Source organism: Panthera onca, chromosome B3 (genome assembly GCF_046562875.1).
Source record: "Panthera onca isolate mPanOnc1 chromosome B3, mPanOnc1 haplotype 2, whole genome shotgun sequence".
NCBI classification, from domain to species: Eukaryota; Metazoa; Chordata; class Mammalia; order Carnivora; family Felidae; genus Panthera; species Panthera onca.
This window is the reverse complement of record NC_138344.1, coordinates 111868400-111884953: the sequence shown is the minus strand read 5'-3', so window position 1 is coordinate 111884953 and position 16554 is coordinate 111868400. Positions and strand designations below refer to the sequence as shown.

General features: G+C 36.0%; 1 protein-coding gene across 15 annotated transcripts in view; it reads right to left on the bottom strand.

Annotated features, from left to right (window-relative positions):
• GPHN (gephyrin) overlaps positions 1-16554 on the bottom strand; it is a 621678-nt gene that overhangs the window by 553828 nt on the left and 51296 nt on the right. The gene's annotated exons all lie outside the window — the stretch shown is intronic.

Here is a 16554-nt window from a genome sequence, read left to right as displayed (position 1 = left end):
TTGTTATTTCCTGGACATTTTTCTGAGAGGAATTCTTCTGTTTCGTCATTTTGGATAGAACCTGGAGTCGTGCGGGACTGTGGGGCACTTCCCCTGTGGTGTCTTGAATAACTTGTGTTGGTGGGCGGGGCCGCAGTCAGACCTGATGTCTGCCCCCCAGCCCACCGCTGCTGGGGCCACAGTCAGACTGGTGTGCGCCTTCTCTTCCCCTCTCCTAGGGGCGGGATTCACTGTGGGGTGTCGTGGCCCATCTGGGCTACTTGCACACTGCCAGGCTTGTGGTGCTGGGGATGTGGCGTATTAGCTGGGGTGGATCGGCAAGGTGCACCGGGGCAGGAGGGGCAGGCTCAGCTGGCTTTTCCTTCGGAGATCTGCTTCGGGAGGGGACCCTCTTCCGTGGGCCTTTCGTCTGCGCTTGGCTCTGGAGACTCCATTCTGCTAGTCTTCTGGCAGTTTTCTGGGTTATTTAGGCAGGTGTAGGTGGAATCTAAGTGATCAGCAGGACGCGCGGTGAGCCCATCGTTTTCCTACGCTGTCATCTTCCCAGGATCCTCTTCTAAAGGTTTTTAAAGGAAGCATAATTCTTTTCTATAGGAAATGTTCAGTCTTTAGCTATTTTGTAATAAATCTAAACTTTTCTTTTTTCAAGTGAGAAATGGTATGGTATAAACAGAAGGAGAACTGAACTCAATCATCCAAAGATATATCAATCATGGCTCAGCCAGTTATTAATTGAGAGACCTTAGTCAATTTACTAAACCTCTCTACAACCTGTTTTTCCATTGTGAAAATATGTTTAACAATACCAGTGATATCTATATAAGGGCTTCAGGATAGCAATCTGCCTACAAGCACAGAAATCTAAGAGATTTATCTTAAATTTCCATGGCAAACATACTATACACAACCTAAGTTTATTTGGGGGATTTGGTGGGGGTGGAAATTAGTGGTGGAAATAACAGGAAAAGCTAAAATACCCTAATGTCAATCCCTTAGTGCTGCCAACAGACTATATCCATGTAATAAAGACTAGTATATATTCTTAATAAATGCTAGCTATCATCTTTCTCTCATGTATTAAACGACTTAAAGAGGTAAATGATTTTAAAATCCCCCTTTTCTAAAAATGAGTTCTAACCATTTAAATAATTCATAATTTGAAATAGCATTATTAGGTTTAATTGTTCTTCAGTTATGCTAATCTTGAGGGACATGAATCACCACAATTCCCTTTTTTCAAACCAATTCCTATGCCTTCTAATATACTTTCCCCTTTGTTCTGATAAGCGATTGGACATTCAAGTGACAAATGAAATAAAGAAGCAGTCTAAAGCAGTGCCTGTCAAACTTTCATTCTGATGTAGTCACCCAGGAAATCTGGAAAAATCTGATTCAGTAGGTCTAGGGTTAAAGTATGAGACTACATTTCTAACAAACTTTCAGATGATGCTGTTACTAGTACACAGACCAAACTTCAAGTAGCAAGGGACTAAAACAGGGTATATACTGGGTTATTATAAAATTAGAGGGGCACGTGGGTGGCTCAGTCAGTTGAGCATTCGACTTTAGCTCAGGTCATGATATCACAGGGGTTCGAATCCCACACTGGGCTCTGTGCTGACAGCTTGGGGCCTGGAGCTTACTTCAGATTCTGTGTCTCCCTCTCTCTCTGCCTCTCCCCCACCTGTGTGCTCTCTCTCTCTTAAAAATAAACATTAAAAAATTTTTTAATAAATAAATAAAATTAGAGATGAAGGGACTTTACAAAATTTGTAATCCATCCAAAATCAAGTATATCCTTCTGCTTTAATGATAAGGACAATAAAACAGAATTTAAGGGTCTTAGGTAAGGATACTCAGTAGTTACTAGTAGAGCCAGAGAAAATCCAAGTTATCCTAACTACAGGTTCCATGCATTTTGCACCACACCAGTGCTTCTCATACTTCGGTTATGTGTGTATAATTATGGAGCATACTCATGTAAATCAATACAGGGAGCCTAGAAATCCCTAGAATGTGCCATGATACAATTGTTCCTTTTTCAAATAACCCAGGGTATTATTCAATTATGGCCAAGATTTGCCAATCAAGGTCTAAATAGTACCTGTACATCTACACTAAGGAAAAATGAATAATACATGCAAATCTTCCTTCTGGTATTAAGAAATTCTGTTCTGTTTTGACCAATCTCATTCTAAGATTTTTGAGAGAGAGAAGTCAAGTCTCCATTTGATTGATTACCAGATAAAGCAAAGGAAAGAACTAAAGGGATTATCCCCATCTCCACAAGACTAGTGAGATTTCACTATGGACAAAAGTATAACTAAATTTTACCATAGGACCCACAATGTGTGTCCCAGCAAAAATTACATACAATTCTTCTGTACTCCTCTGCCCCTAGTCACAGAAGGAACAATTTCATGTCTGAAACCAACACCCTTTGGAAAAGTGAAGAGTCCCACTTTGACCCAACAGACTGAAAGTAGAGCACATACATATTGTTAAGACACCGCAATAACAAGACTAAACAGTATCTTTGACCCATCTCTCCTAAAATTTCTAATTGTTTGTGACTTATAATAAAACAGTCCAGGGAAAAGAAGGAAGACATCACTAATTTCGGCAATTCTTAAAACAATATACCAGCTTTTTCCAATGTTAGCATTTTTAATCAACTCACTTTTTAAACAAAAACTTACAAATAAAACCTTTATGTCACTGTCACACTGAGAAAAAGGTATGACTAGCCATAAAGAAAGGATGACAGTAAATAGATATTTCATTAAACTCTAATAGAGAATGTTGCCCACAGAATGTTCTGAGCCTCAGCCCCTCTTTGTTGAAAAGGGAGAATACTAAGTGTTCCAGGTGTTAAAGGCTTATGTTTAAGATAGTGAAAAGGACTGAAAGAGAATTAAAAAGGGAAAAACTTTTTAAAAGAAATTTAATGTTACTTAATGCTTTATCTGTAACATCTCTAACATCATACCAAGCATCTGAATGTGACACATTTTGAAAAACACTACACCACACCATGTTGTTTCATAATTTATATTTCTCTCTGATAATCCCCACAAGAGCTTAAAATTCTATCAATAAGAAATGATCTTATATTTAATTTCTAGAGCACCTAGTCCTATAACTGGTACACAGTAGACAGGCACTTCATCACATGTTTCAGTAAACTGAAAAAACATGTCATCGAACCAGGCAATTTACTTAGAATTGTTACATTCTTGGAGCTGTAAAGACTCATAAGATCACCTACTAGTCCAACTTACTCAATTAAAGATATGAACATTAAGGACCAAAGACTTCATGACTAGCCTAATATTCAGACTTGTTTTTAGTGACACTGAGATTTCTTAGTTCTCATCCTAAGAACTCTATGAAGGTAGAAGTCAAATGAATTGCTTAAGGAAAGTGAAATCTGGTGACGTTTTATTTAAGGTCAGAAGGACATTAGATTGGAAGGAAGGAAGAAGGGAAGGGTCATATACATTCAGAGAAATAAGATGCTCAAAAATGCTCCATAAGAAGTAGGAGAAATCTTAGGCTAGCAAAGATTTCCAGTCAGAATTCTACTACATGTTTAAGATTCTCCAGGTTAAAGGGTAATAAAAGTAAAGCAAAGGATCCTCTTAAGAAGGTGGCTGTGTCCAAAATCTGCCTTAGTGAGAATTTTCTAAATTTTATCACGAAAGAATTGTCCCAAGCCTGGAATCTCAAACATTTGTTGACTCTACTGGCTTCCTCCCAACTCCCCACCTTCATTCCTGAATTCATTACAAGTATATGTTCAAGACTGTAAGAAGAGTAGCAATAAAAACACAAAACACAAGTAACACTTGAACTAAAAATTTAGTTCAAAACTTAGAAAATGTAAGGCCTTTTCTAGTCCACAGGAAAAAAAAAAAAAAAGATGTAAATTTGAGGACTAAAGTAGAGTTAGCATCCATAGCAGATAAGCTTAAAAAATGAACTAGCAACACTACTATGTATGAAAAATAAAGTGATTTTGTTTGCAAATGTGACTTAAGTTTTTTTTGTTAATTTAATAAGAACTTTTGTTCTCTCATCCATTCTTAAAAATAGAACACAGTTCAAAAATTCTACATTATCCACTTTAATTTGAATTCACTTGGATTTTTATTATAATCCAACTGGCATGACATGATTTTTGGTTTGTTCACTTCTTTTGTATTTTAATTACAGTGTAGTTAACAGAGTTATCTTAGTATTAAGTGTACAATAGATTCAACAGTTCCATATATTACTCAGTGCTCATCAAAATAAGTGTGCTCTTGGACACCTGGCTGGTTCAGTCAGTTAAGTGTCCAAGTTCGACTCAGGTCATGATCTCATGGTTCCTAAGTTCAAGCCCTGCATCAGGCTCTCTGCTGTCAGCATAGTGGAGCTTCAAATCCTCCATTACCCTTTCTCTCTGCTCCTCCTTAAATATGGTTAATAATTTACAGAACATGTCTTTCTTTCCTACTGCAGCTTAACTAGAATTCTATAAATTTTCTTTTGGAAATATCAATGAATTATCTAGTAACACCTCACTTGAAAAATAAATTGGTTCCCTTCCAGCTGATAAAAATGTGAAATAACAGTTCTTTAACAGTTCCTCGTTAAAACTAAGAGAATATTAGAGAATATGTTTTCAAAATACTAACTAGGCTGTCATTATCCAGTTTTCAATGTATAGTTATAAATATTTTCTTCTTAAACATCATTGCACTCTTCATTTACTGAATGGCATACTTACCTACCTTTCTGAGTTAGCTACCCTAATTTAAGCTTCTTGCTGGCAGAGAGTACATCTTAACACTTTTTTATAGATCTCTCAGTGCATAGTACATGAAGATACTCATAGTGACCCTTGAAAAATATCTACATAAAAAAGACACAAAATAAAGTTGATCACGAAACATAATATTCAGCAAAAAATATATTCAATAATTATTTACTGAGTGGGGTATATAGTGAACAAAAGCAACAGAAGTGACACCTAGGGGCCCCTGGGTGGCTCAGTAGGTTAAGCATCCAACTTCAGCTCAGGTCATGAACTCGCGTTTCATGAGTTCAAGCCCCACATCGGGCTCTGTGCTGACAGCTCAGAGCCTGGAGCCTGCTTCAGATTCTGTGTCTCCCCCTCTCTCTGCCCCCTCCCCTGCTTGTGCTCTCAAAAAATGAATAGACGTTAAAAAACAAAAAAAAAAAATTTTTTTAAGTGACACCTATAACCTATTACCCAGACTGATAATTTAATCTGGAAATTGTGTATTTGAGTTCTGAAGTAATGAGTTTATTATTCCCATAATCATAAAAGGGAAATAATCCACATACTTAAACTAGGTTGTATTAATGGCACTACAATATCTGAATGATCATCTTCATTTAGTTATCATTCAACAAGTATCTTCTGAGCACCTGCAATGTACTATAGGACCTCACAGTCCAAGAAACAAACAAATCCCTGGAGATTTTAACAGGCATCAAGGTAATCCTCCTAGATCTATCAAGTTTTGCATCCCACACTTCTCTCATTTTCTTGCTCCATATCTGAAGAGTCGGGCCCTTGGAAGATTCCAGATGAAAGCAATTCATTATTAAATAGAGTTATCTACTTATCTGTTAGGGCTTAGCACTAGTCACCCTTCCAGACCAAGTACTGACATAGACCCACTACTGCCAAAGCAATATCATCCCAAGTACCGTAGGCTACTAAACAAATCAAATACCACCTCTAGGCTCTCATGTCTGCTCTGGCGTCTCAGCTTTCCCTCACCCAATATGTTCAAGATTCCAGGGTTGGAATTTGCTTCAGTATCTGCTTCTCTATTTTCTTACCAGTTCTGTATCTGGGGATCTGAAGCCATGTTCCAGGCCTCTGCTGAATAGCAAAATTTGGCTCCAAGATATTACATCTGTTCATGATGATTACCTATAACTGAATTTCCTGATATGCCCTGCCTGATTTACACTAGCTCCACTTGAAAAGTTAGTATCAACAACATTATTGTGAAGACAACCTAGAGTGCCACACCTTTTGGTTACTCTTTTACCTATTCAGTTTAATTTCCAAAGTCAGCATCTACAGCCAAATCTATTGTACAAGGTTCCAAAGAGGCTAAGTGTCTATTAAGTCCCAGACTTCTTAACTGTCAACAGCTCTGTGTTGCCAAGAGAAACCTTGTCATTTGTCACAAAATGTGATGTCCTCAGCTTTATGCTACAAAATATTTAGGAGTCTGTAACACTCATAAGTTGGTTACTAAAACTCAAAATATCTCCAGTTCAGAAGACAAACAAACAAAAACTAATTACCTCCCATTACTAGGTCTGATTATCAAAGATCTTACAGATGATGAAGAAAAAATTATTTCCCTCAAGAGGCTCAGTCAAATGGGGTTAAAAGACTTACATTAAGTTAACAGTGAGAGTAGTTTAGGAACACTTACAACAAAGACTGGGAAAAAAGTAGACAAAAAAATATTTACTAGTTGCCTACTATATGTCAAAGACATAATACCATTCCTTAGTATCTTTATTCCTTCATAAAACTGCCTAGCTATCTTCTAAAGTCGGCTGCAGAATTAAGAAAATACTCAAGACACAAGGATTTACATCTCTAGTATGCCTACCTGATTAAATGGAAGTATCTCTTCGAGGAGGACTATTAAATACCTGAATGGATTACAGTGAAATGGTGTAATCTCTTTCTCCAGAGAGTTTTTAAAGTAGGTTACTGATAGTCAAATGTCAAAAATACTTAAAGTTTAAGGTTCTTTAAGGCAAGAAAATGAATTAACTAAATTCCCAGTAATATGAAAGTTAAAGGTAGAGGATAGAGGGAGACCTTAAAAAAAATAATATAAGATGATAGGAGTTCAGTAGATGTTAAAATTATTACCACTCCTAATGAAGACAAGAATCATCATCTTTTGAAGTGAGAAATGGATGGTATAAAAATAAAATAGAAGATCCTGGTGCACCTGGGTGGCTCAGTTGATTGTCTATTTTACCTCAAGTCATGATCCTAGGGTCATGGGATGGAATCCTGTGTCCAGCTCCATGCTGCGCATGGAACCTGCTTAAGATTCTCTCTCCTGCCCCTCTCATGTTCTGTCTGTCTCTCTCAATATTTCTCTCTTAAAAAAAAAAAAAAAAAAAAAAAAGATCCTAAAATAAATAGGAAACAGAAAGATGTATATTCTTTTTGCTTTTGTTTTCTTACATTGCTTCCTTTTATCCTGAAAGTCTTGAAAGAATTTTGCAGATCTGACACAACCTTTTAGTTTCATGTTTTCAAGTATCTCCTTACCTATTTTAAATCTGATTATTCATGTAGCAGTGTGTTAAAATATCAAAAATAAAATTAAAAACACAAAAGTATAAATTAGTATCTGTTAGTCCACACACAAAGGCAGGGGTTTAGCATCAAATTTTTCACTTTAAGCATTACTTATGTTTTGTATTTTTATATATATCTTTTGTTAGTGCTTTTAGTTGATTTTTGAAAATATGGGAATAAGTTTGATCACAATAGTAATAATTGTTAACAATCGTTAATAAGTTGTTAATAATCATTAACATTTTATAATATTTTTTTACATTAGTATAATCCTAACATTCACATTAAGGTTCAACAAGTCTATTATCAAATTATATGAAAGTAAATCAAGTCTCAAATGGCTAATTTATCCAAACACCAGAATTTGAAAAGAGGAGTTAGAATTAATAACCTCTAAAACCCTTCTAAGTCCTAACACTTTATTACTGTATTGTTGGCTTCAAGCCCTTGCTTAGCCTTTGGCACTCAGTACTAAAAATGGCATATCAGAGTTCAGTATATGCTATTTTTCTTGCATTGGCAATACTCACTTTGTGGCATTTTGTCATAGACTCTGGGTCTGGAGTTTTCTCTCGTCCAGCAAGAGAGAGGATGCAGGATTAAAATGCGAGAGAGGCTAATGTCCGGGAGGAGACAAGAGCCCAAGTAAGGGTCCCTGCTCTGTTTTTATTAGTATCAGAAGGCTTACAAGCATGATGGACGTGCACAAAGAGACAATGAAACCATGAACATTAACTCATGGGTGTGAGGGAAAGGGGGTTTTGAAGACATGTGGTGTTACGGATTTGGGTCAATACAAAACAAAATCTTGATGCCGGACAAATGGTTGTTTACAGCAGACACGAGGCACCACTTCTGGTTTACCTAAACTTGCCTAGGGGATAAAACAGAGCACGTACCTCAGAGTCAACAAGGCACCTTTCTTTTACTAATTAGCTCCGGTCCCAGCAACTTTTCCCTGCTTTGGTCCATAGTCCTGTTTGCCTGTTTTGTCCTTCCTGCCTGTGAAAGCAGCTTTCTGCTACTGTACTAAATTTTAGGGGAGCATTTCCACCCTGAACACCTAATCTTGTTTATGTAATCTTGGATGCTTTTATTCTGAGGTTTCCTATTCCTATACCTTTGTTCTATACTGGGGGTGCTTTGCCCTGTTTACCTAATCTTGTTTACCTAATCTTGGATGCTTTTGTCCTGTGGCTTCCTATTTCTTTATGCCTTGTTAAACCATAAGCACAAGCTCAGGAAATTCCTAAGCTTATTGCCCACAGCATTTAGTTTAAATAAAGTTGTATCTGGACTAGAAGAGTGGACTTTTGGTAACTGATGAAACAGACAGAAAGAGAACAAAAGCAGTGCCTTCCTTATCTTCTATTAAAACAAAACAAAACCAGGGGGTAGCTGATGTCTCAGTCGGTTCAGTGTCCAACTTTGGCTCAGGTCATGATCTTACAGTTTGTGGGTTTAAGCCCCGCATCAGCCTCTGTGCTGAGAGCTCAAAGCCTGGTACCTGCTTTGGATTCTGTGTCTCCCTCTCTCTCTGCCCCTCCTCTGTGCACATGCATGCGCTCTCTTTCAAAAATAAACAGACATTACAAAAATTTTTTTAAACACGAAAAAAACAAAATAAAACCTTAGATTCATACATCCAATGGTCATATATCGTATACTTAAAAGGAACAAAGCCTAGTTGTCTACAATTAAACATCAGTAAATTATAGGTAAGAACATGTGTTACAATTTCCAGGCAAAATTTACCTTATGCTTTCAAACATAAGACACACTTTTAATTGTAAAACTGTTAACCTATTAGTCATAAGGTGATTTAACAACTTATATTAGTGTTCTGTCCCTCTCAGACTACACAGTTTGGACCAAGTCTTAATCAGAAGTTATATAATTGTAACTGTAAAAATTAAGAGAAACATTTCTTCTTTCTTAATCATTTTTCCTTTGCCAAATGAATGGAAGAAAACAAATTGTTAGGTCCTCTTATTCACATTCTAAAAATTTAGACAAAATTATTCTTTTTAAAATATTTTAGCTCTCTAGTTTTACATTAATTAACAAATAATACTTCTAATTGATTAATTTTTGGTCAGATGATAACTATTCATTTCCATGAACTGTCATACTCTTTTTCTTGACTTTAAAGCTTCAGTAATTTTAAGAGTTTTAAAAGAAAATGCATTTACATTTGTATAGCAATATGATTCGCAAATTTTTGCCATACCAGCTATTAATGTTCAAAACAATTCTGGTAATCTTGAAGAAAACTTCATTTTCTTGATAAGGAAATTAGGCTAAAAGAAGATGCCTCTTGTTTGAAGGAATGTGAATCCTAAAGTTAAATATAGGTATCTAGTACCAATCCCATTTTCCTACCATACCACAGCAATCAAATAAAGATGACATTATTATAAGAAATAATCAACTCCAAATGGAATCTAAGATTCCTTATGCCATCATGTAACAATTTGTCCTTGTGAAAACAAATGAAAACAAATAATAACCCTTATACCTAGACAAGGTATAAAAAGTCACTGTACCCTTTCTCACAAGATGCATTACATTTTTTTCCCTGAGAGAAAATGAATAACTTATGCAAATTCCCTGTTTAAAGATCTATTGCCATTTTTCACGTTTGATATGTTTGTCCCCATAAACAAATTAAGGACAAACCTGTCACTAGTTTTCCAAGCAAGGCAAAAAAGAAGCTGTGACTGAACCTCACAATTTCTGCCATAGAGAAAGTAATATGAAGGATCAGAACACTTACATTTTTTCTAGAACACTCATGTGCTGGTATGTATGGAGGCCTGAACAAAGTTTGGAGGTAAAACTTCTATTGCCCAACTACAATTTTTCAGCTAACTAAACTAGTTCTGAGTACAAGGACTTTTTAAACAATTGAAGAGCCCTACCTTCAAGTGGAGATACGGAAAAGTACAGGTATTATTTGCACTCCATTGGACAAGAAATAAAGTGTGGGAGAAATCCTTTTGATAGGTTTATGTTTCCTAGTGTACTGAAATTTTCATCTCATTGTAATTTAAAAAAATCAAAGTACAACTAGACCAGAGAAGGCAGTTCTAGCATCCCTGAAACTGTCAGTTCCTAGAAAAAATGATTCAACATTAACCCACAGAATAAAGAGTTTAATAGGCCAAAAAATAATTCAGTAGTCCAAACACAAGTTGGAATAAAACTGCTAATTAAAAGTGGCTTAAATACAGCATTGAAAGTAACTGCTTTAGAGGTTTTACAAGTCAAAGTTCTGATGGATTATGAGCAAAGAATATTGAAATTTTTATTTTAAATTAGTAAAGAAAGACACTTAAAAGCAGAAGATTCTGGTTTTATTTCCTAATTCATCATTTTTTCTAGTTCTTTTATTGACATCAAAATATTTATCCATTCTCCAAAATCACCTATGAAACTGAGCTCATTTTTATATCTCTTTTCACCTCTGCCAAACATTCTAGAACTAAACAACTATTTGTTTTCATTCTTCTGAGTAATCAATTTCAGTCACTTTTGTGTAGATTGGTTCTGAAAAACTTCATAGGTTTATTAGAATCGTGTTTCTAGTCTTCTCAGAACACACTACTAGAACTTACATTCCAAGTATATTTTTTATATTATTTGCCCGTTTTTTTGTCAGTTTTCAGGTTTTGCTTTGTTTCCTCCACACACTACTCCCTCTTTCTGAACTCTGACCCCAATACAGTCCCTTCTTACTTTCTTCTAACAACTCTGACCATTCATTTCACTTTCATTTTCTTGGCTTTCCTTCCTTAGGTTCTTTTATATGGACATATTCTAAGTTGCCATTCTAAGTAACTGCTTTTCTCTCCATAAACCCATGACAATGGGTTTTATATGCTAACATGCATTAATTTAACTTCCTATTAAATATGTCAAAAAGGATTATTATAATCTTACTTTCATAAAGAAGCAAACCACCTTCATTTAAATTGTTTTGCCTAACAATTTGAACAGTGCGTAATTATTTTTTAATTTAATATGTAATTAAAACGCTAAAATACTAGGTTATCCTGATTACACAACTTTCTTCCTCATTGACATTCTTTACAATAAAATATAAGAATGTATTTTTTTGTTTTACAACAATTCATTCAAAACCTTTTGATGACTATCTACTATATGCCAGGTATCATGCTAGCCACTAAGGATATAGCAACTGCGAAAATAGCCTGCTGCCTATAATTTAACTGTTACCAAGGAATCCATCTACTTAAAGTAGAAGTTCAACTCTCAGAAAAAATATACATCCTATTTCAGAGAGGACAACATATAGGAATTAGGACTTGGCTACAGAGATGAAGCAATTCATCACTTAAGCACTTTCTTGCTTTTTATTTTAAAACAAGTTTGGAGATGATCTTTATCACTAAATGCCAAGTTTTCTGAACAATAATGTAAAAGAAAAGAAAACATGAAAATGCCAAAGATCAAAACCACAGGAACCCTCAATCTAATTCAGCAGTCAGCAAACTATGGCCCCACAAACTGGTCTTCTGTTTTAATAAAGTTTTACTGAAACACAGCCATACCAATTTGTTTATGAATTGCCTCTGCCTACTGTTGAGCCATGATAGCAGAGCTGAGTATCAAGAGTCTGTATGATCCTCAAGTCTAAAATATTTATCATGTGGCTCTGAACAAAAAACTGTGCCAACCTCTACTGTAACTGATTGGGTATCAACTCTCAAAATCATATAATAAATTTTAAAAATAGCTAAATTTTTAATACAGTTTAAAAATCCAATAATTTTACATAACAAGACACAGAGACATGCTTACACTATTTAATTAGTATACGTCTATACCACTTAATTACTAGGATTTATTCCACTAGGAGATTGCTGACCCTCTCTAGATTTTTCATATGTAAAATGGTGATAAATAATTATTAGTTGTTACAAATAATTATAATAAAATATGGTTTTCATAAAAATTAAACAAGGGCTAAATGAGATATAAAGAGTTTAAATGGAAGAGTTTATGATGACTGGCACATAAAATTTACTCAACGGAAAAAATAATAATAACAGAACTTCCACTTGTTTCCATGACAGAGTAACTGGTATCTGATCACCTCTTTCACCATATCCATCTATAAAACTGAAGCAACGGATAGAACAATATCTATTTTCAGATGTTAGACAAAAGAGCCCAAGACAGAGATCCCTAAGAGAAGTAAGGAAAATACACAGTAAATAAGCCCCACAACAGCCAAGGCTTTCTGCCTGGAAACATGGTCCAAACTACCCTTCAGGGAGGTAGAGCCCAAGCAGAGCACAATGAGCTAAAGATGCAGATAAAGAGTTTAGGGACCCTAATGTAGATGGAATTTGCAGAGCAGTTTACCAAAAAGTAGGCAGTTTTACAGAAAAGGAACTCCAGAATATACAATAAGGTCTACAGCTCTGACAAATTCTATTGCATGCACAGAGTGAGAGTCTATGAAATCTGCACACTATAGTACTAGGAAGCCTGTGTTACTGATATTTCAGAAATCCTAGTGCTGCACTATTTAGGAGTCCTGACCAGCCACAGTAAATTCACTGAACGCTCCAGACATTCAAAGAAGATCCCAGAAAGGCTACTACTTAGTACATTTACTCTAGACGTGTGTAACAAAATTTCGAAAAGATCAAACTGACAAAAGAACATACATTATATGATATAATACACAATTAAAACTATACAATATATAATTGTACAATAAAAATTACTTGGAAATTCAAAGACTTTGGAAAACATGACCCATAACAATAAAAAACTGAATATAGATGGGAGTATACAAAAACTTTAGCTTTATATAAATATTTTTATGACTCAAAGGGAAAAAAAGACAATGAGTTCATAGAGAACAGCAACACGAAACCAACTTTTTTTTAAAAGCACAAGGGAGCACCGGGGTGGTGAAGTCAGTTGAGTGTCCGACTCTTGATCTCAGGTCATGATCTCACAGTTTATGAGTTCGAGCCCTGCATCAGGGTGGGTGCTGATGGTGCGAAGCCTACTTGGGATTCTCTCTCTCCCTCTCTCTCTCTGCACCGCCCCTGCTCTCTCTCTCTCAAAATAATAAACTTTAAAAAACAAAAAAGCAAAAGGATTTCCAGTTCAAGACAGAAGGTGTAAAGAGCTAGAAAAAGTGTCACTCACACTAATACAAAAAAAAAAAAAAAAAAAAAAAAAAAAAAAAAACAGACAACAACAAAAAACTGTTACAACACCAAATTATCAACTCCTCCTGAGCCCATCAGAGAACTAAGGCCACAGGTCTTTCTTCAAAAGACAGTCATCAGTCACCTAGAGAGTAAAATAAGACATGAGCCTTTCCTAACCCAGGACAGTTGCCACTGAACACTATATAAACTACCAAGAAAATTAAACTAGTAAAGGCTGACCAGGAGCTATCAAGAGAGTGTAAAATCCTGGGGGCCACAAACAGGAGGATGGGGGTGGGGAGAAGGTTGTATGTACACTGTGACATCCTGATTTATAATAAGAAATATAAATTTGTTCTTCTTCCCTTTTCCTAGCAGAGTTCCTAAAACCCTTGTAATTTCCAAAGTGATAGGAGGGATAAAGGTATCTTCTGTTATTCATAACAAGTGCATTTCAACTACACCTGAGTTTATGTTAATGAGGTGACTTTTGAAAAGCCACATGATAACCTAAGGATGGGGACTGGTTGTCAGGAAAACCAACCAACTGATTAGAGATTAACCCCAATATCCTTCACTTACATGTTGGTGAACATGTGGAAATGCTGAGAGGGTAGCATCTGGAGAGAGCAAGGAAACCCCTTGGCTCTTCCCACATAATTTGGCCTATGCAACTCTTCCATCTGGCTGTTCCTGAAAAATATCTTTTTATAATAAACCAGTAATCTAATAAGTAATCTGTTCTCCTGAGTTCTGTGAGCCACTCTAGCAAACTAATTGAATCCAAAGAGGAAGATGGGAATCTCTGATTTCTGCGACTTTGGTCAGAAGTGTAGGTAACAACCTGAACTTAGGTAATTTAACAACCTGGACTTGAGAACAGCATCTGAAGTTGGGAGGGAGAAGTCTTATAGGACTAAACCCCTAACTGGTGGGATCTGATGCTAACTCCAGGTAGATAATGTCAGAATTGAGTTAAATTGCAGGACACCCAGATGATGTCATAGAACTGTTGGGTATGTGGAAAATCCACAAGTGTTGTAAAGTTGAGTGTTCTGAGCCAAGCAGAATGTTGAAAGTCGAGGACACATACAGGAGTGTTTTTCCTTTACACATTCCTTCTTGCACACTCTTCCTCCTGGAACCTGACTGGGAACACAGAAAAGCTGAGGGAGAATTCTGAATAAGCTCCCCATTGCTGGCTAAAGGAGAACAGTAAACAATGCTGCCACTCCACCCGGAACCATCTAGCTTACCTCCCTTACAAAACAAAACCTTAATCTGCAGCAAACCTGTACTGGAGGGCACTAATGCAATTCTATTCAACCCAGGTCAGAAACTTTGACTACAACTATTTGGTTATCTCCCCTGAGCAAAATCTTCAATATTCAGGAAGAGGTGCATCAAAACCACACCTTCCTGGAAACACTACAGCTGTGAGAAGAAAACATGGTGAGGGGTGCGGGGTTGGTCTACCCTTAGAGGAAAAGTAGGAATACATGCTGGTCTCAGCATTACAACTGAAAAAGGAACAGATATACTTGTAAAGGCCTTAATCTCAATATCCAGGTTCAAAACACCTGCCTAAAATCGAGACTTAATGTTAACATCACAATAGTAGGAGAGTGTATGTACACTTACATGAACCCATACATACATACGTTCAACCACAAACAGACACACACACACACCACCACCACCACCACCACCAAACACACACACACTCACAAAGAATTATTCCCACATTAGTCTAGAACCCCGTTTTCTTTAATTCCTTCATTAGGTCACATATTGCAGTCAACAAAATGATTGTTTTTTAATTTTTATTATTGAAATATAGTTGACATAGAATGTTATATTAGTTTCAAGTACATAAAACAGTGATTCCACATTTCTATACATTATGCAACGCTCAACACAGTAAGCATAATTACCATCTGTCATCATATGACATTGTTACAATATTATTGACTATATTCCCTATGCTGCAATTTTCATCTCTGTAACTTATTTATTTCATAACTGGAAATTTGTACCTCTTAATCCTGTTCACTTATTTTGCTCATACCCCCACTCCCTTCCCCTCTCGAAACTACCAATTTGTCCTCTGTATTTACCAGTGAATTTCCATCTTTTTGTTTGTTTCTCTGTTTTGTTTTTCAGAGTCCACAAATAAGTGAAATAGTATGGTATTTGTCTTTCTCTGACTTACTTCATTTAGCCTAATACCCACGAGGACAATCCATGTTGTCAGAAATGGCAAGATCTCATTCTTTTTTATGGCTGAATAATATTTCATCGTATGTATGTGTGTGTGGTGGGGGGAAGAGAGACTGTGTGCATGACACATCTTTATGCATTCCTCTATTCATGGACACTTCAGCTACTTCCATATCCAACTCATTGTAAATAATACTGCAATGAACAGAGGGGTGCATATCCTTCCAAATTAGTGTTTTTGTTTACTTAGAGAAACACCCAGAACTGGAATCACTAGACCATATAGTATTTCTATTTTTAATTTCTTGAGTAATGTCCCATACTGTTTTCTACAGTGGCTACACCAATTTATACTCCCACCAACAGTGCATAAGAGTTCCTTTTTCTCCACATCCTCACCAACACTTGTTATTTCTTGTCTTTCTGAAATTCGCCATTCTGTCTGGGGGTAAGGTGTTATTTCATTGTGGTTTTGATTAGAATTTCCCTGATGATTACTGAGTACCTTTTTATGTGTCTATTGGCCATTGGCATGTATTTTTTGGAAAAAAAGTGTATTCAGGTTTTCTGCCCATTTTTTAATTGAATTGGGTTTTTGTGGTATTGAGTGGTAGCACTTTACATATCTTGTATATTAACACCTTATTGGATTTATCATTTGCAAATATCCTCTCCCATTCTGTAGGCTGCCTTTTTATTTTACTGATGGCTTTCTTTACTGTGCAAAAGCGTTTTCTTTTGGTGTGGTCCCAAAAGTTTGTTTTTGCTTGTTTCCCC